At 37.0% G+C, this 22,365-nt stretch overlaps 1 pseudogene; it reads left to right on the plus strand.

Moving 5' to 3' along the window:
• Positions 1-20,082: 20,082 nt before the first annotated feature.
• Positions 20,083-21,891, plus strand: LOC116637350 (annotated as a pseudogene).
• The last annotated feature ends 474 nt before the right edge of the window (positions 21,892-22,365 follow it).

The following is a 22,365-nucleotide window of genomic DNA, read 5'->3' on the forward strand; positions in this document are numbered from 1 at the left end:
CTAATATATTTAACATCTGGCTCTTTAGAAAAAGAGTTTACAAGCACCTGCTCTAGATAAAGAGCAGAAAACAGGGTGCTCACTGGCGGGAGTGAATTTCTATAGAAATTTATGTGCTATATGAAGACAGTTCACAGAGAAGAAATCAACCAACACTTTCTGAATCTGGAAAAACTGAGGGTGCAAGGGGGTGGACTAGGTCCTAAAGTAACAGTCACATCTCTTTAATCCTTGAGTCTCATGGCCCAGGACATAGAGGCAATGTCATCTGTTATAGTGAAATACTGTGACTGACCTCAGTGCTGGGAAGATATGGGTGGTTTAGCAACCCCTGCAGGAATATCAAGAAGCCAATATGGCATAGTAAGTACGTTAGCTGCTCTCTGCTGCATAAGACAATTCTTTGGTTAGGCCAATCTCTGTCTCTGTTTCTATCCCTGTCTCCCTGTCTCACACTCATACACACACACACACACACACACATGCAGCATTTTATCAAAAACGACCCAAAATACTGGTACATTTTATAAATTCAGGAGAAAATGCTAGTTTGGAGTTTAATTATTTCAGCCCCTAATCTTTGTGTTTCTTCAAAGCATTCCATGATGGAAAGACATGGTCTTTAGAAACCAAACAGATTTGGGATTGAATTTGAGCTCTCTCAGTTATTAGGTACATGATTTTTGCAACTTGCTTAAGCTCAGTGAGTCTCAGATTCCTCATCTGTAAAATGCCTTCCCAGGTAGTATTTCAGAGAGTAATAATTAAGATAAAATAACTGAAATGTCTTAAACAATGACTGACACAACAGATGCGGCACTACTGTTTTTGCTGGCAGATGGTTCTGCCATTTGTTTAGTCTAATTTTTTATCATAGTTTTGCTCTCTGAAAGTGTCCTTTTTTAGACCTTGTTCCCTAAATCACAATAAACTTACTGTTAGGTACCTATACACAGTGTGCAGTATTCACATGGGCATCCCAACAGGCCGTACAGTGACCACGTAGGAGCTCTCACATGAATAATCCTGTAACAGATGATGGATCATTTTAAAGTATCAAATTTTTATAACATATTAGGTTTAATTTAATTTCTCCAATACCACAGTTTCCATTATATAGTCCAAGCCCTTAACCGAAATAACAGCAACAATATTTTAAATGGTCACCGTTCTCCTAAGATACCCTTCTCCAACTCCCCTTCATGGGGTTGTCAATTAGATAACTTTGCACTACCCAAACCATACTTGGAATAAATAGGGAGATGGAAATACAGAGTTAGTGCTGGCTTTATACTGATTCATTCAGAAGTCCAACTTCATCATTTAAAATCGAAGTTCTCTTTCTCTTCTGCTTCCCAAATTGTCTTTTTTTTTTTTCATAAAATAATTTTTCTTTAAGGTTCTAGGATGGTTGCCAGTAACAACCAGGGCCTGGTTTACTTTGGCAAGAGAGTATTTTTATACAATTGGCTAAAATTACATTGTATTGCATGGCAGAACAAATTTCTTGGGGTTGGTTACCCTTAGACCAAAAAGTTGCAACCCTAGAGCTGAAAGTACAGTCTCCACTTAGACATTTGAACTGCACGCTATCTGTTAGGATGAAGAAGTGAATAAATGAATGCTAGGAAATACAACAAACAAAACATTTCCTACAATATACTTTCAGTACTTCCCTTAGATTGGGAGGTGTAAGACTCTTGCTATTTACCAAAGACATGGGCCACTTTCAGTTAATAGCACCTGTGGATAAACACATCTTTTATCTTTTGCAGCCCCTATTGTGGGCACTTGGAATATTCACCCCATATCGTCTGCAGATTCTGTGCCACATATTTTTCAGTGCCCCAGGAGTGGCTATGTCTATCTTCTGCAAGGGCTTTTGCAACTGTTATTCTGCAACACCAAAAGGTCCTTCCAGCTGATTGGTAACAATAATGTTGCCTTTATTTCTTGCAGAGAGAGATGAAATTAACCAGTTATGGCGCAGTTGAAAATAGAGAAAAGATGATGCATAGGCACTATGAAGACTCTTCATGTGTACTAGTTGGGTGATAAATACATAAGAACCTCTTCTCTTGGGGTGCCTGGGTGGCGAAGTTGGTTAAGCATCTGACTCTTGGTTTCGACTCAGGTCATGATCTCAGGGTCATGAGATTGAGCCCCATAACCGGGCTCCACGCTCAGCACAGCTCAGCAGAGTCCTCTTGAGTTTCTCTCTCCCTTTCCCTCTGCCCCTCCTATTCATGCTCTCTCTCTAAAATAAAATCAATAAATCTTTAAAAAAAAGCAAAGAACCTCTTCTACCATTTTTTCCCTTCTCTCCTACCATTCTTCTAAATCTTCACTAACAGATCACAATAGCTCACTTAGTCCTATGAATTTTGCAAAACAGTTTTTAAATCTAATTGTTTATATAGAGAGAGACATTCAAAAATTTTGCTGGAGCCTCAGCCACCTAGGAGACTTAGTAGCAGCCCCAGTTACCACCTTGATAATACCAAAGACTGTGCATTGCCCATAGTAAATCCCAATGTCTCCCAAGCTACATAATATTAATTTCTATCCTTCCACTACTTGAATTAATTCAGAATCGTATTATGTTGGGTTTAAATGGCTAGCCATTGGAATCTCTCAAAATATTTTTTATCTCTACGAGTTATTCCTAGGAAACAACACAAAAATAAGTTTCATATATTCCACCATACATTTATAACAGTATATCTGCACATCTTTATTCATACCCACAAACTGTAATTAAATTACATCTTCCTCTATATTCCAAATTTAATTTACAATGGTAACTAATTAAGTATTTCACTAAGTTTTCTACACAATATATTCATAAACTATCTCTCTGGAAAAGGCACATCTGCAGACGGTAATGTCATTAGTTTTAGCCTCATTTTTTACAGTAGTGTTGCTCTCCGAATGTGTCATTTTTCTGGGCCTTGTCCCCTAAATCACAAGGCCACTTATTGCTAGATACCTATGTACAGAGTACAGTACTGACCCTGACACCCACCAGGCTGTGCAGTCCATGTAGCAGCTCTCACATGAGTAATCCTGTAACAGATTAGGGATCATTTTAAGATGTCAGCTGCCTGCTAAGGACTGACAACTAAACCGTATCTTACATGCAGCCAAATCTCTTCATAAGTGGTACAGCACTGAAAGCTGTCAATGGATTCTCATGCCTCAGCAGTAAGCTTTAAACTGATTCACTAAAAGTCAAGTCAAATCAAGAATTGAAAGATAACATGAAGGCAAACCAGATCAATAACATCCTCGAGTCTTTTGGGAGACCCAATGACAGACTGTGGCTTCAATGCAGCATGAAGCTCCCAACTAAGAAAACATGTTGTTAGCACAGGTCTATTCTACAGCTGTCCAGGTAGGAGGGTAATGCTACCGTTAGACAAGGGAAATACATAATGGGGGGAGGGGCAAGAAGATTTTTAGGATTCTCCACATTAAGCAGATTTTCTGTACCTAGAGTACAGAAGAGAGTTGCATGAAATATTACCATATATAACCAATAAATAGCTTTCAAATCTAAAATTGTAGAAGCCAACCACTGGTGATACATAGCTGAGGTTTTACAAAATATCTGAATAAAGTCTATATTTAGATATAGGCCCTTAATTGTATTAAGCTTATCTCCTCTGTTTATAATTCAACTAAAACACAACGTTTTTTTCTCTGAAATCAGTAGTATATTTGTAAGACTTATTTGATGGCATTGGGAAGGGAATTTTAAGAAGGCGTTCATAATGGAAAAGTGGTTTAACTCCACTTGTAAAAACTAGGCATCCTCTTTGATTTTATCTTACCACACACAGAACAAAATGACTTTATTATTTATTTTGAAATATCTCCCCCTTGCATTACTTTCTTTCCTATCTGCAGACACAACTATAATACAAATGTCATCCTTAATGAATGATTATATATTTTATTGCACTATTAGAAAACTACTTCTTCAAATAAAAGATGTGATATAAAAGTAGACTATTTCATTTGTAATAAGGGATATCACTTAATGCATTCAAAGGTACCTTGATAACTGAAATATGAAATATAAGGACATACATAACAAAGTATCTAGCATAAGGTTCTGTCATAAATTACCTAGCATTTTGGGCTTATAAGAAAGATAGTAACAATAAAATTTGTAGTTCAATGGGGGTAAAGTGATATTTTGAAAAGGAAAAACATATTTATGACATCATTCCATAAAGTTCTCTTTTAGAAAACTAGGAAATTCAAACTAGAGGGAATTGATTTCAGATACAAAGAAGACATTTTCAAATTTTCAACATCTCCAAAATTATCTGATTAGGAACCTCAAAGAGGAATATTTAACATTCAGGAGTTGTTTAAGACTAATGAGCCTATGGATAATTTGTCACAAAATTTAAGAAGTAGATTAAACTTCATAGATGGAGTTACTGCAAGTTCATTTGTGAAAATCAATCCCTCTTCACAGGAGAGCTTTAATAGCAATTCTAAGATAGTCAGAATTTTAATACTGGCCTATGAATTTAAATTAAATTAAATAATTTATTAAATTATAATAATTTTAATACTGACTTAATATTATCCTATATGTTTTAATTACTCATTCATTTCATGCATCTTTATTGCAGATGTGACATATTCAAATGCCTATAGGGGCCAGGCAAGTGACTGACATTGAAATTGTTGTTAAGAGAAAACATGGGACTCTCTGGACCATGACAAACTGGACAAACAACACAAGATCCATTGGTGTGAGAAAAAAATGTTCTTTGTTCATTTGGGAACGTGGCTGGGCCTAGTGTTTTCAGATTTTTTTTTTTTTTTCTGAGAAGCCAGATCATAGTGTATGACTTCCCAAATAGTAAATATTTATTCAAAATAAAATTTAAATACTATGCAGACCTAACACAAAAAGTCTACAGGACAGATCTTACCCAAGAATGGTAAGTTTGCTAGTTTTTCAGGCTGTAGAAAGCCCACTTTTAAAACATTAAAAAACCTTGGCCTAGGGATATAAAGATAATTAAGGATTTTATTTTGTTTAGTTTCTGTCCTTCAAGAAGTTCAGAAAATTAGTAAGGGCCCACCTATGACATCTGCATTTGCAGGGCCAAGTCAAAAGTACAAATGTAGGCACCCAGTGTAACCCTATCCCTTCCTCTTTCCCTCACTAAAAGGAACATCTTAGCTCTCAAGTCCAAGCTCCATCCACAGCCCCTTAGTTAGTAACAAAAGTCCAGGCCCAATATTAGGGTCTAGTGGTGAGCACATTAGCACATTAGCAGTAAAGTCACTTTTGTGTAGCTTTGGGGAAAAGGACTATGGAGATACTAGAGATGGTTCCAGGTCTCAGTTCCACAGTGAAGGAGGTGGGTAGGGAACAATGTCTCCTTGACCGCTAGAGTTTACTCACATTGGAAAGAACAATGACCCGGGGAAGGTAAGATGGTAGTCTCTAAAGCATGCTGTAGACAGCACATTCACAATCATTGACTACAAGGGCGTGCTGAGGGAGAATAATATGAAAACACATATTTTGGGCATGGTTGATCGCTTATCCTTTGTCCTCAGCTATATGTCTAAAGAGTTTTATCCCACATTTAATGTACTTTGTGGCCATTTATTCTCTTAACAAAATATTTGTTTGTACTTCAACTTGTAAAAGTCTGTATAATCTGCTTTTCATATCTGAGTGAATGACTAACCGGCTGCATTGTAAAAAATTATTTATTTTGCCCAGAAAATATTCGAAGAAAGTAGCTTTTGCATGTCATGTATAGAGGACATAATTTCAAATATTCTCTCTATGGGGTTTCTTGCCTTTTCATGTGAAAGTACTCTGAACTCAGTAGCCATGTAGTACCTCAAAGTCATAAAACACCATATTCAGAGCCATGGTTTTGAAATGTTAAATTTTGACTGTCTCCTATATGTGAGTCGCAGGTGTTACATTTTCGTACCTTTCAGAAAAGAAGTATTCAGGAACATGTTATTAAGAAAAAGAAAGAAAAAAAGAAAAGAAGAAAGAAAGAAAGAAAAGAAAGAAACAACGGAAGGAAGAAAGAAGAGGGGAGGGAAGGGGAGGGGAGGGAGGGGAAGGAAAAAGAGAAAAGAGAGACAGGAGGGAAAGAAGGAAGGGAGGGAGAAAGGGAAGAAAGAAAGAAACCAATATTCCTTAAAAAAGAAAGGGTGCTTTTAGGATTTTTGAAAACCTAGTTAGGAAATAATTTCATAAGATGAATACAGCTTTCTATCCCCACTGTTAATGGCTTGTTACTACAAAGAAGATAGTGCAAGAAGAAAGTGAGGGGCACAGGTGAAGCATCTCCAATAGCATAGTAATAAAATTGAAGCAGCTGTTCTAAAACTCTTGGCAGATCAGTAGCACAGGTCCAAAAAAGGGCACTCTGGTATCACATGGAATAATTTTAATAGTTTTGCTTGTGCCCAGTGTATTGAGCATCCTCCTTTTAGGGCTAAAATAATAGTCATAAAGACAACAGGTTGTGATAAAAGTGGGTAACGAAGTTTATTTACTATTTTACTTACTAGTTCATTTTCCTGTTCATTTTAGAGTTACATTGGTCATAAACACTGAAGTATTGGTGCATTTAAAAAATTATTTCCGTGAATATATAAACCCATAAAAAGCTTTCACTTAAAGTTTTAATTATTAAAATATGTATGTTGTTTCACATGGGAGTACTAAGCAGAATTATAATCACAAGTACTTGTGGATAAATTTATGTGGATAAATTAAAGTTATATGGATAAATTTAATGAATACAAATGATATTTAGAAACAATTTCAAGGGCACCTGGGTGGCTCAGTTGGTTAAGCAACTGCCTTCGGCTCAGGTCATGATCCTGGAGTCCCAGGATCGAGTCCCACATCGGGCTCCCTGCTCAGCAGGGAGTCTGCTTCTCCCTCTGACCCTCCTCCCTCTCACTCCCTCTCATGCTCTCTGTCTCTCGTTCTCTCTCGCAAATAAATAAAATCTTAAAAAAAAAAAAAAAAACTTAAAAAAAAAAAAGAAACAATTTCAAGTTCAAATATCAATGAAAAAGTTCTTTAGGAGTTCATAAGCATTTATTTCATAAAGGAAAAATACACAGGAAACTTGTTTTTCCATGTTTGAAAAAATAAACTTCTCAGGGGTGCCTGGGTGGTTCAGTCAGTTGAGCATCTGGCTCTTGATTTTGGTTCAGGTCATGATCTCATGGGTCGTGAGACTGAGCCCCACATCAGGGTCCATGCTCAATGCTGAATCTGCTGGAGATTCTCTCCCTCTGACCCTCCTACCACTTGTGCTCGCACTCTCTCTCTCAAATAAATAAATAACTCTTTAAAAAAAATAAAAAATAAACGTCCCATTTATTCAAGTTACTGCAGGAAGTTCACAGGGGAAAATCTCCCTGAAAAAAAACCTTGAAATCAAGAATTTGATTATGCAGCTCAGATTATTTAAAAAGGAACAAAGATTATTTCCATTCTGTAGAATAGTCTATTTGCTAGTTATTCAGATTATTTAAAAAGCTGTTAATATTGAGAGATGTGAACTGGAGCTATGATAATAGATGTGTTTGACCACAGAAGGAGCTGAGACTAAACATAGGAAGATATAAGGGACAAACAGGACAGTATTCTTAACAAATGCAAAACCAATTTTTAAACAGCATATGCAAAATTCAATTTTGAACAATGCAGTTGATTAACACATATTTTATTATATGTATTATATACAGTCTTCTTAAAATAGCTAAAAAAAAAGAAAACGTTATTAAGAAAATCATAACAAAGAAAATACATTTATAGTACTATAATTGTATTTACTAAAAAAAATCCATGTATAAGTAGACAGTGAAGTTCAAACCCATGCTGTTTAAGGGTCAACTTACTCTCTACCATAATGTTTTATGTTAATTTTTAAATTATATCTTCTAGGCAAATAGTTATTATTAATTAATGAGATACCTCAAATTTCTAAATCAATTACTAAATGTATATGAATAATTTCTTAAAGTATCACTTACTTTCATCTATGTTTCTTCATCTCCTTTGTCATTAAAAATAATTATGTAACCATTAAGTACAATTATATAGCTGAAGGTGCCTAGCAAACTGTATTTAATGGTTACATAATTTCACTATCAACTATATGGAAATTAAATAGCTTATTTAAGTGTTTCTAGACACTATACATGTTTCCTTGCAGAGAATGTTGATGTAACACATTGTCATATTGCTTATAAATAAACCACAAAAATAAAACCCTGAAAATGTAGAAATTGCATGTTCAGTAGAAGGTTCCCTAATCACCTTCTAATTAAGCAACTTGCTGGATTCTAACCTATTTCCTTCATTCTCTCTGTCATATATTTACTAATAAGCATGTCTTTGGAACACTAATGACTATTAAGTTACTTACTTAGAGATCTTGGCACTTGTAGTTACCATGAGTTGAGTGTCTCTCAAGAGTCCACTGAGGTTATTCTCAACTAACTCATGCCAGTTAAAACTGTGAAAGGTATTAGGTGATTTAATTAACTGTTACACAATTTGCTGATATCTATGTGCCAAAGAAACTCTGTGTGTGTGTGTGTGTGTGTGTGTGTGTGTGTGTGTGTGTGTATTTACATGAAAAGTATGTCCAATGCTTTGGAAAGACTCAGTAAAAGGAAATTATTTTTTTTTTTAAGATTTTATTTATTTATTTGACAGAGAGAGAGACAGCTAGAGCAGGAACACAAGCAGGGGGAGTGGGAGAGGGAGAAGCAGGCTTCCCGCTGAGTGGGAAGCCCGATGTGGGGCTCGATCCCAGGACCCTGGGATCATGACCTGAGCCAAAGGCAGACGCTTAATGACTGAGCCACCCAGGCGCCCCAAGGAAATTAATTTTAAAATGCTATTAAATTAGCTATGGTTAATACAACTTTAAAATATTGGAAGAAATAATAACATTTTTAAAAATATGTATTCAAATTTAATGATAAGTTAATTTTTTAAAAATTTTTATTTTGTTTTATTTCTTCTCTTTAATTTCTCACCTCAATTAAAAGAAAACTAGCAATCACCAAATCCACATTGGATTATAAATATGGGGAGAATACCAATCTATAGATCCATTTTTAATAAAAATTCCTTGGTTTTACTTGAAAATATTTGCCAGTGACTATATATCAATATGCTTCAATCTAAGTATCATTACAAAAATATGCATAACCATTTTTATACTTTTTTGATTATTTCAATTCCAATGGCTTCAGGATAAAATGACTTCTCTGTGTCCTTCTTCTGGCTCTTTCTAATGCAGGGTTATACAGTGTACTTCTTAAAAGATGAATTAATACTCTAAGAATTTAATTTGATCATATTAACTTTCTAAAAAGATAACTCCAAATTTAATTAATTAATCCACATATCCACAAGTAATCTTAAAAAACACCTAATTGTTGGGGAACCTGGGTGACTCAGTTGGTTAAATATCTGCCTTCGGCTCAGGTCATGATCCAGGGTCCTGGGATCGAGCCCCACATCGGGCTCCCTGCTCAGTGGGGAGCCTACTTCTCTCTCTTGCCCCTGCTTGTGCTCTCTTACTCTCTCTCTCTCAAATAAATAAATAAAATATTAAAAAAAAAAACACTTAGTTGTGAAAAACATGGAAGGATGGCCCTATTGGATTTAGTAGAATCCAACTTATGATATCTTTCTACAAAACAATGTTCATTTTGACTGCATTTGTTCATTTATCTATTCAACCATTATGCCTATTGACAAGCAGATATTTTACCTAAAATAAATCAATTTCTCAATTCAAAGACCTCATTCATTTGCATTTAGAAGGATGTGGACAAGAACAAGATCCATCATCCAGTTAGACACATTGATTGAATAAGCTGGTGGATTCAACAGGAATCAGGGAAACTTCTGAGGAAGATGAAAACATGAGCATGCCCTCTAACTTCCTTTCCAAAGCCAGAACTAAATGATCAAAGAAAATAAGAAGAAAAAAACCTGTATCTGTAAAAATGTAAAAATCAGAAAAGGCCAGCACTTCCTACCCCAAGCTCCTAGGAAGTTTGCCCTGTTAAGTCAAGATTTTAAAAGACCATAAAGAGAAACCTCAAACTTGTTTCAAAAGAAAGCAGAAAGTATGTAGAGAAAAGCCTAGCAGGGCCTCCCCAAAATGTCTTTAACTGGAGAGAATTAAAGGCTCTGGAAGAATGGGGACACTCTTAATTTAAATAAATTTTCATTGAATATTAGGCAGTATCTATGGAAACCATGAAAATATACCTCTCATATCCACTGCAGAACTGACTGGTGGCCCCACCTGCTGCCTTTCTATCACCACTTTTACACTATGGTCACCAGAGGCTTCTCCCCACCAATGAATAGGCACAGCTGTGCTCCTCATGCAGTTTATTCCTGTGAGACATGAGACTCATCCAACTGTAGTCTGCATCTTCTCCTACCCAGTTCCCTTCCCTCTCTCTTACCCTCAATGATAGAAAGCCTAAATGGTTTCTGAAGGTTCTCCCTGTCTCCTTTGGTTTCCTTCACAGTCATTTCCATATATACACCTCTTGCAGATGTAACCTCATCTTAGTTTCCTGCTTCTCAGAAAATCCAAGAATTATCTAAGAAAACAGACAACAGGATAGGGATTTGGGACTGGCTTACTTACTACGGGCAGGCAAGAAGATGCCATTCTGAGAAGTATATAGCCACTGAGTGTCCCTAGTAAAAGGTGGTTGCTAAATTGCTAAAGAATTAACTAACATATCCCAGGGTGATCTGAGAAAACATCTTAAAATAGGGAAATGCCCCTTCAGGTGCAGTATTTCAGGCATTCTGAAAGATACGAGGGGTACTATGACTACAAGGACAGTGGAATTCACTGGTTACTCTTAATGTTGAATTGATGCCTATTAAGGTACATTAATGGTTATAACATACATATGAGGCCTTGTAACTCCAGTAGTAAAAGCACACACAGCAGACCAAAAGACTGAGGAACTGAAAGTTAGAGACCCAGAAATCCAGAGACATTCACATATGAAATTTAAATATTCAGCTAAAGCACATCAGTCATGCTGTGATCAGGGCTGTGACTGGGAATTATTGCGATCCTGAAATAGGAAATGAGGAAATCTATAGGGATGCTCTAAGGATGTTTTGTTCTTAAGATTCCCTCTGAGCCTCAGAACTTGTAAAGGTGATGCATTCTTCCTTAGTTCCTAGAACACATCCAGGGTTGGTAGACACTGCAAAACCTCTCCCTGTTAAGTCACCAGGTTACTTCCTGAAGATTCATCACATCGTCTCCTGACTGCCAAGCCAAGAGCTAGGGTTAAATACTATGATAGGACTGCTCAGGACAAGCTGGGCCTGATGATGAAGAATAAACATTATTTACAAAAAAAAGCTACAAGGATTAGCTAGCATGTTCCTGATCAAACCTGGGAAACATGAATGAACTGAATTTTTAGAACACTGTACCAAGAGGAGCCAAATGTAAGACTAGATTAAGCAAGAATTCATTGATTTGGGCTATACTCACACTTTTTTGGGACATCTGGCAAGTACACCTGTGAATGGGGAAAACTTTCTACCAGAGTGGTCTTTAGAAGCCTAGAAAAAAAGATGTCTCAAGTGAGTGAAATGAAAAAGAATAAAGAGATTGAGGGAAGTGGGAACGCTAAAGTGGAAATATCATGGAAGCCCAGATAAACCACTAGAGGGTTAGGTTCCACAGGAGGCCCAAATGCAAAATTCTCTAGCACTATTAAGAAGTTCAGTGGTAGAATTCCTCTGAAGACCAGAGATGACAGGAGAAGTTCACACAAATGGAATTATTAATATTCATAGGAATGACAAAGTCACCAAAGTAATAGAAGCCTGGATAATGAGAGCCTGACACTGGAAACTAGCAGGCCACAATCACCATAAAGACAGACAAGCTCACTCACAGAGTCATGAAAATGGTTGATAAAGCATGAATGGAGGTCCCCACAATAAAATAAGCATTCAGCCAACAAGAATCTAGTAGGAGGAAAGAACATAGGAGCAGTAGATTAAAAGCAGCCACATCAATATAAAGCTATGATCCCTCATTAAGTTCTCAGACTGTAGACTCAGAACCCATAAACTGAAGAGGTGTCTGTGTCCCTGGGAGGAAGACATCCACAGTAATACAGCTAATATAAAATCTAATGACTAGTCCTTCCTTCAAAGGGACCTATGATCATTCAAGTGACTATACTCCAGCAAAAGCATAATATGTAAGCATTTCAGATTATTGTACATAAGTATTGAGATGGCATTGATACCTAGATCCCCAAAGCATTTATTCTGAGCCTACTGGTAGGTGGGCACAAGGATCCACCTACCAGTTATTTCTTCAGCCACTGAATGTATAGCTGGAATTGACAGTACTTGGCGATTTGCTTAATACCACATTGGTACACTGGTCTATGGATTTAAAGCTATCTAGCTGAGGAACACCAAATAGAAACCTCTGCAACTACCCTCTCTAGCCAAAACAGTAAATCATGTAAAATATGGCACGGACAGAGTAAATGATAGGTACTAATGGTAGATTAGTATCACCACTTTTATTAATTTGCTAGAGATACTATAACAATACCACAGAGTGAGTGGCTTCAACAACAGAATTGTATTGTTTCACAGTTTTGGAGGCTGTGTCACTGTGTACTATCTTCCCATGCCCACTCCACCAGTTTAATAGAGGCCAGCAACAAAGGCTGGCTATCAACAACTGTGTTAAGTAATTTTGTCTACTTAGTTGTTCAGTGCCTCCTCTCTGGGGAGCAGTAACCTATAATACAAAAATTTTCATTCTTTGTGCCCCCTCCTGTATATTCAACCACATTACTCTTGTCCAGGCTTCTATATATACTCTTACATCAAGTCACTTCTCATAGGAAGTGTATAAACACAGTGACACAGTGACATATGAGACCAACAGCATGAACTCTCAGTTATCAATGTGGATCTAGCCACTGGTACCTTTGAATGTCCAACTTGTTAGAAATAGAGACCAATGGGGTGCCTGGGTGGCTCAGTCATTAAGCGTCTGCCTTCGGCTCAGGTCATGATCCCAGGGTCCTGGGATAGAGCCCCGCATCGGGCTCCCTGCTCGGCCAGGAGCCTGCTTCCCCCTCTCCCACTCCGCCTGCTTGTGTTCCCTCTCTAGCTGTCTCTCTCTCTCTCTGTCAAATAAATAAAAAAATAAAAAATCTTAAAAAAAAAAAAAGAAATAGAGACCAATGCGAAGCCTCCAATATAGCACTATTCCTCAAGGAGACCAATGGCCTCTTGATGGCAAGCTGACCACTTTGATTTCTTTTCATCCTTGAAGTCTCTGTGGTTTGTCTTCAGAAGTATGGATTCTGTTTCTGGATGGGCATTTACCTTTCTTTTCAGTAAAAGTCTCAGTCAAAGGGATTATCCAGGGTCTTGAGGAATGCCTCGTCTACTTCTATTGGATGAAATCCCATTCAATGTAGAATATGATCAAGTGATCTATGTCATATCAAAGAATGTGTGGGAGTGGACCCATGTCTAAAGTGTCAACTACATAGTACATACTGCACCATCCAGAAGCAGCCAGCTTAATATAAGAAGAACCTTCTAAAGGCACAACTGAAGTTCATCTTAAAAGGAGCATTCTAAAGAACAGGATGCCATTCTTTAGAATGCAATATATGTGTTAAATTAAAGACATTTATATGGTGCTTTATAAAACAATGATATATAGGTTGAGAAAACAAGGGGTAGAAGTAGAGAAGGACCTACTTACCATCATTTCTAATTACCTGCTAAGGGATTTTGTGCTTCCTGTTCCTACAACTATGGGCCTTGAAGGATTGGAGGTCTTGGTTCCGAAGAAGGGCACACTCGTACAGTGGAATATTGCAAAGATCTTTTTCTCACTTTTTCTTACCTCACCTTCCTTTACAATGTCAGACCTGCATCACAGACTAAAGGTGTTCCCCATTGTCACTAGCTTGTTCCCCTTCAACATTGAAAGGCATTTCCCTCCTGGGCTCCTGGCTGGCTCAATCAGTAGAGCATATGATTCTTGATTTGGGGTTGTAAGTTTGAGTGCAGAAATTACTTAAAAATGAAATCATAAAAAAAAAAGGCCTTTCCCTCCAAACCTGTGTTTGTGTCTGCTTTTTAGAGAATCTGAACACAGTATCTTTGAAGAAGCCACCCTTGGAAGACTAAGCATTGTAAAGTCAGCTTATTTATATTAAAAATAAAAACAGCTCCTATTTTAATTTATGATCACATTAAACCTACAGATCAATTTAGGAAGAATTTTTGTTTGAAGATTTAAATTAACAAAACGCAAAAACACTTTCTTGAAATACTCAGGTCAAAGAAAAAGACCATTCTGAAAATATTAATGTGAACACTAATTTCAAAACATATTGCATATAACATATTTTATAAGCAGAGGAATATTAACATAAAATATTCTATTACTACATAAAACATGAAAAAAACTGAGTATTAGACTCAGTAAGTTAAAAACTAATTAATGAATTTAATGACAACAAAGGAAAGTAATAAAAAATGACAGCAAAATTAATTTTAAAAAAAAGGAGAGAGATGACCGATAGAATTCATTTTAAAAATTAAGTTCTGTTTAGTCCCGCATTGGGCTCCTTGCTTAGCGGGGAGCCTGCTTCTCCCTCTGCCTGCCGCTCCCCCTGCTTGTGCTCTCTCTCTCTCTCTCTGTGACAAATAAATACAATCTTAAAAAAAAAATTAAGTTCTGTTTGTTTGAAATTTCAAGCCAGTAAAATACACAAATCTCTATGCAGTATAATAAAGAAAACAATACTTTCCTGCTTCAGGCTCCACTCAAAGTTAGTTGTCTTCCTCCTCACCTGCTATATGGGCTGAAGCAGTATTATTAAGTGTGGATATGTTGCTTCTAGAACCCATAAGCACTGTACAGAACCACAAGTAGTTTCAATTATGAATAAGTTTTCTGCATAATTCTATATCAATAGAATATCTGCATAATTCTATATCTATATCAATAAATGCTGAAAAGAGTAGATCATTTTATATAAAATATAAATCAACACATTATATTGTCTCAAGGAAAAATCCAAAGATAAGTAGAATAAGAAAAAATAAAATTAGAGCAAGTTTTCAGAAATATTACTACAATTAAAGGTGATGATTATCAGCTAATTTTAAAAACATACTACTTCAACATATTTTTTAAGATTTATTTATTTATTTGAGAGAGAGTGAGTGAGAAAAAGAGCACAAGTGGGGAGAGGGGAAAAGGGAGAGGGAGAGGGAGAAGCAGAAACTGACTCCCCTGCTAAGCAGGGAGCCTGATGCAGGGCATCATCCCAGGACCCTGGGATCATAACCTGAGCCGAAGGCAGACGCTTAACCAACTGAGTCACCCAGGCACTCCAAAACACACTACTTCAACATTTGAAGCAACATTTAATTACCATTTCATAAGCACAACTTAGAAAAAACAAGAAGCTTCTCATATTATGTTCACAATTGATACCAAACCTGGAAAATATTATCATAATATAAAATCTACAGCTTAAGCAGATTTATCAATATTAAAGTAGAACTCTTATAAAAAATTAAATCCATATCATATATCTTTTTAAATGTGATCAAGTTTAGTTTACTGCAGGAAAACATGGTTGGGTAACAATTAAAAAATGACTTTATATAATAGCAGCAATGACAAATGAGGAAAAATAATATTTTATATCAAAATAAGTGGAAAATAATATAGCATATTAAAATAAATGGAAATTACAGATTCTATTCTGTATTTAAAAATACAAATAACTTTGAAAAACAAAAAAGCTGGAAAATTCTTATATAAATTTTACTGAAATATAAAAGATTTGACAATCTAAAAAAAACCTGACACTTAGAGATAATAATTACGAAATTAATGTAAATATTTAGCTATATTCCATTAAAAATCCAATTATATTTTATAAAGTAATTTGAAAACATTAATTTGGTAGAAAAAAGTAAATATATATTTATAAATAAAAATTGATCAAGGGGGCCTTTAAAATGCAAGATAGGAAAAACAGAAAAATGAGCTTTCAAAAATAAGCTATACCTTACATCATAGAGCAGTGTACATTTAAAACATTTTAAAGGAGCAAAAATTAAAAATAAAAGAGATAAATATTAAGTTATTCAACAGAAAGTATAAATTACAATATGCATGTACCTGGTCTTGGGACAGAAAGGGGTTTTCAAATTTGAATGCAAGTAAAAATGTACTATCAAAAAATAGTTGATAGAAATCAATATGTGAAGTTTTCAGTGTGAAGTAAAACTTAACAGAAACATAAAAAGCAAAAGGAATATGAGGGATACTATTTGTCCCATATCTAGCAGACTATGAAAAGAATTTTAAGTTATATAAAAACAATGAATGCTCCAGTTGAAACTGGGGAAAGGTAATGAGTATACAAAATTTAAATGGATAAAAATATATAACTCTTAGCCATACTAAATTTATTTTCTTTGCATTTAATAAAAATAATTCAAGTGAAAACATCATTGTTATATTTGTCCTTTGAAAAGATAATTATTTATCAAATATAATATTAATACCAAGATTGGTGACTGTGCCAAAAAATATAAAATGACTCATTTGCAGAAATCTCTCTTCTATAGTTAGTAATATACTTACATAAAAGGACATTCACTGAAACACTATTGTGATTATGAGAATTTAGAAATAGCATATAGTTCAACAATAGCTTAGCTTAATAAATTTTAATACAACTCCATAGTAAAGCTGAATTGTAGCATGCATTTTAATGAAAAAATGAAAATGTTTCTAATATTTAGCTCAGTGACGTTATAATGTATACACTTAAATATGCAGTATGACTTCTATTTTCTAAAATATGATCATATGCATCTAGACAAAGATCACATATATACATCTTTCTCATTGTTTTTTTCTGGGTGAGTGGATTATCAACATGTATTTAAATAAAATGTGTGTACTGGGAGTGGGAATTATCAGTTCCTTGATTTTTATAAGCTTATTTGGTGAGGGATTAAGTGAATAGACGTCACTGAAAAATCCCCTGGACCTTCTTTCTTTTCCTATAAGGAAATACAATGATCACTTTCATTGAGAGCTATTTGGTTAAGCAAAATTGCTTTCTTGCTTTTTATCCATTGGAGAGCAGTCATATACCCAAAATCAATCAGAGGAAAAACACCACATAGGGTTCTTTAGGTCTCTGTATGCTATACAAATATTGTCATAGCATTTTGCTGAATAACAGCACAGGGTGATAAATGCATAAAATGGTCCCTGAAGTCCAGTAAAGTAATGGACATAGGACACTGGTGAGTGTGCAGAGCTATTGGCTAGTACTACTTTTTGCAAATCAATAAGGCAGAAACACTAATGTTTAATTTCTCTAGAAGAAGAGACAAAAAGATATGCAAATAAAATTGTGTTAAAAATTAAACTTTCACGAAACAAACAAGAAATATATTCTACAACACCAAAATTCACCCAAATTAAATGACTCTTCTAGTAATAAATAGTAACATTGTACCTGTTCACCACCATCATGACATTTTTGTAAGTAGACAGACTAAATTATTTACCTATTCTTTAACAAACAAACTTTCCTCAGTAATTGGTACCTGCTACTAACCAGTTTCTAGTACATTTTGGGACAACAGAATAGTGGGCCAGGACAGAGGCCTGGTGACAATGTTCTGAGGCATTGTTTCATGGAGACTATAGGTTTTGACCTTTGTGAAATTACAGAATCATTAGATTTGACTTCACAAACATGCTCAGAATTTCTCTCTTCTTCGTCTTGCCTCCAATGAAAAAGCAGTTCAACCTTTTAATATTTAAAAAGTCTATTTCTAAGCCATTTGGAGACAAGAGATGAAAAGAATTGTTATTAATCTGATCCATAATTTTAGGAGTAGCAAGGGGTCAAGAGCTGGGAACCAAGTGTAAAGATTTATAATACAAGAATAACTTAACCTTCCTGCTCTGTGCCCCTCTCCACTCCACGCCATACACCACACGTGTGCACGTGCACGCACACACACACACACACACACACAATGTTAAGCTATTCACCAGTGAGCTTCTGGAAACAAGAGATATTTATATACGCAGTTTCTAAGCAGACAATAAAAATGGAGAAAAGGGTAAAGGTCATTGTTTCACAACTGGATGCACAGAAAAAAAATCCCTAAAAACCAATTTCTCCTAGTGCTTTCTGTTCTCTTATGAGACAGGAAATAGAGGACTGAGTGTCCAGAATGACTTTAGACCCCTGCCTTAGGAAATACTGGTGCAGTGCTACAATATCTCTAGCAAGGGGGAGATGTAATCTTGTTATACAGGCATTAAATCATGAGCAAGCAATTATATGTTAAACTGACATATTTAGGTCCAGTTTCTGGTTCTGCAAATAAGGATCTTAAAAGTTGTCATGCTGTCCTAACAAGAAGTAAAAAGCTAAACAAACTAAAAATCAACTTTTCTTGGATCCCTAAAAGAGGGGAGGGCACAGGGTAAGCCACTGCCCCCAAGACTGGAGAGACAGAACACAAGGAATCTCAGGTAACCTGAGCTGAGATACCAAGATGAAACCACCATGAGAACCTGAGTGGGAAGGGAGGGGTAGGAAACTGGAAGTATATCTGAAGAATTGCTGGCTACTCTGTGTGGGTAAGTCTGAGTTAAAAGCTCCCAGGGAATCCAGTCTTTAGAAGGGCTTCCACAGCTCTGTTAAGATTTACTTCAGGGAACTCTACCAGGCTCTCACAGTAAATACCAGAGAAAAATTCCCTTCGTCTTCTTTTTTTTTTGGGGGGGGGGGGTGGTGGAGGGTGGGGCAGAACCATTTTTAAATACTCCAGGCACTCTGTTCTTAACAAGGCCTGCCCTCTGGGGAAACTTGCTAACTAAAACTTAAGATAAAGGAACAGAAGAAACAGTAATGACTGAGAATCTCCCCAAATTAATGTCAGACACCAACCCACAGATCCACAAATCTCGGAGAAAATCAAGTAGGATAAATGCCAAAAAAACAAAAACAAAAACAAAAAACAAAAAAAAAACAAAAACCAATAATAAAACACCTACACCCAGGCATATCATTTTCAAACTACAGAAAATCAAAGGTAAAGAAAAAAAAAAAAAATTCCTCAAAGAAGTCCTGAGAAACAAAAAAGCACTTTACCTACAGAGGAACAAAGATAAAAATTACATCCAACCTCTCAGAAACCATGCAAGCAAGAACAGAATAGAGTGAAATTTTAAAATGTCTAGAGACAAAAAACCCCACCAAGCTAGAATTCTGTACCCTATGAAATCTTCCTTCAAAAGTGAAGGAGAAATAAACACTTCCTCACACAAACAAAAACGGATGGAATTCGTGGCCAGGAGATGGGTCTTGCAAGAAACGTTAACAGTTACTTACACAGGGGGCGGGGTTTGGGGGCCGCCTGGGTCTCCGCAGGCGTTCTGCGCAGGACTCTGGGGTGCCCTCAGCCGGCCTCACCTGAGCAGTGGAGCATCCTGGAGACAGTGAAGTGGCCGAGGCTGCTTGCTAACTGCGCCGCAGGCCACGCAAAGAGGACGCAAGCGCAAACGCTTCAAGTTGAGGAGACCCACAGAGGACTTTTCTTCCTGCCGCGCAGTTCAACCAGGCTCCCGAGCACTTTCCGACTAAAATTCCTGATGCTGCGCTGTCGCCTGCTCTTCATTTCCGGCTGACGCGGTGTAAGCGACTCTTTCCCCAGTGGAAGGAAGGAGGCCCATGGAGGGATGCTGGCTTTTAGTCAGGCAGCCAACGGGCAGCCCTCCAGGCCCCGGAGGCCCGAGAAGACGCTGGCTGGGGGGAGGGGTCCTTTTTAAGCCCCCTGCCTCTTGGTCCTGTTGAGTCCTGTTACTCGGTTCTGGACCTTTACCCCGACAGCAGCCTGAATGGCGAAAACTAAGGTGAGAGGATTTCAGGATGATTTCCATCTTGACTTACATGTTTAAAAAAAATCTTCCTGCTGGAGCAGGGACGTCTGGGTGGCTCAGTCGTTAAGTGTCTGCCTTCGGCTCAGGTCATGATCCCAGGGTCCTGGGATCGAGCCCCTCGTCAGGCTCCCTGCTGGGCGGGAAGTCTGCTTCTCCCTCTCCCCCTGCGTGTGTTCCCCCTCTCCCTGTCTCTCTCTCTCAAATAAATAAAATCTTAAAAATAAAAATCTTCCTGCTACCAACAAAACAAACAAACAAACAAACCCTCACATTTTTTGCAAGAACCGTGAGCTGTTCCTCCTAGCTGTGAGCTGCCCCAGGCATCAATCGAAGACTTTAGTCAAACCCCAATACATTTAAGGAATATCGTGATGGTGGATGGTGTTTGCACTCCTTTGCTATCAGGCAGTTCATATAGAGATGTGACGCTGCATCATTTGGCCAGAACAGCACTTTCGGGTTTGATGCATCAGACCAGTGTTCCAAACGAAGTTGTTGATTATATCATCTTTGGCACAATTATACAGGAAGTGAAAACAAGCAATGTGATAGAGAAGCTGCCCTTGGAGCTGGCTTCTCTGATAAGAATCCTGCTCATACTAGCTTGCATCTCTGCCAACCAAGCCAGGACCACAGGCCTTGGCTTGATTGTTTCTGGCTAGTGTGATGCAGTTGTGGGAGGTGGTGTAGAGTTAATGTTGGACATCTTTATTCGTCATTCAAGGAAAATGAGGAAAACGATTCTTGATCTCAATAAGGCCAAGACTCTGGGTCAGCCACTATCTTTAACCTCTAAATTCAGATTGAATTTCTTATCACTTGAGCACCCTCTGGTGAGACGATGGGCACTCTGCAGTCCAACTGGTCACTGCCTTTGCTTTTTCTGACTGAAATAAGATGAGTATGTACTTTGTCTCCACAGCCTGACCATAAGGACACAAGAAGAAGGACTGCTTTCCGATGTTGTATCCTTTTTTTTTTTTTTTTAAGATTTTATTTATTTATTTGACAGATAGAGAACACAGATAGTCAGAATGGCAGGCAGAGGGAGAGGGAGAAGCAGGCTCTCCGCCAAGCAGGGAGCCCAATGCGGGGCTCGATCCCAGGGCCCTGGGATCATGACCTGAGCTGAAGGCAGATGCTTAACCGACTGAGCCACTCAGGTGATGTTGTATCATAAAGAGTACCAAGAAAAGATACAGTTACCAAAGATAACTGCATTCATCCTTTGTCCCTGGAGCAGATGGCTAAACAAAAACCTGCATTCATCAAGTCCTGTGGTATGGCGACAGCTGCAAATTCTTCTTTCCTGACCAATGGTGAATCAGTAGTGTTGATTATGGCAGACAAAAAAGCTCTGGCCATAGGTTATAAATGGAGGGCATTTTTGAGGGATTTTGTGTAAGTACCTCAGGATCCAAAAGATCAACTTTTACTCAGACAATATATGCTATTCCAGAAGTTCTAGAGAAGGCAGGATTAACTGATATTGATGCTTTTGAATTTCAGGAAGTTTTCTCAGGTCAGATTTTGGCTAATTTGAAAGCCATGGATTCTGATTTGTTTGCACAAAAATACATGGTTTAGAAAAACCAAGGTTGGATTGCCTACTTTAAAGAAGTTTAACAGCTGGGGTGGATGGCTGTCCCTGAGATACCTATTTGGAGCCACTGACTACAGGTTTGTCATGGAACCTGCCAACAGATTACAGAAAGAAGGAGGCCAGTATTCCTTAGTGACTGCCTATACATCTGGAGAGCAGGACCATGCTATGATAGTAGAAGCTTATGCAAAATAATAGATCAGGAAGAGGTGACCTGGAGTTTCTGTGCAATACTCACACTAGGTAATGCCATTTCAGTGCATTACTAAATGTATAATTTCTAGCTCCTCTTAGGAAAACAAAATTTGTGGCCCTCTGTTAAATGCTTTGCAGTTAAGGCTCACTAGTATTCTGAGCTTTCCAATAATTATGGCTTACTGCTCTTTCAGGGATTACTTAGCCACCAGAATCTCACACAGTGATAGGCTTAGGCATTTGTTTTTGGTCTTTATTTTCATTAAAGACTAAATGAGTGGTTGCAATTTGGGGGAGAGGTTAGCTGAGATTTGGAATCATCTTTGTAAAATTTGCAAATTCTTATATGTAATGTAAAAATAACTTTTCTATGAAATACAAACCAGTGTGCCTAAATTCACTTAATTATGAAAAGATAATTCAGAATCTAAATAAGTGGAGAGGTATTATCTCTAAAAAAAGTTTTTTAGAGAC

The sequence above is a fragment of the Phoca vitulina genome, unplaced genomic scaffold, assembly GCF_004348235.1.
Source record: "Phoca vitulina isolate PV1807 unplaced genomic scaffold, GSC_HSeal_1.0 scaffold14, whole genome shotgun sequence".
NCBI lineage: Eukaryota > Metazoa > Chordata > Mammalia > Carnivora > Phocidae > Phoca > Phoca vitulina.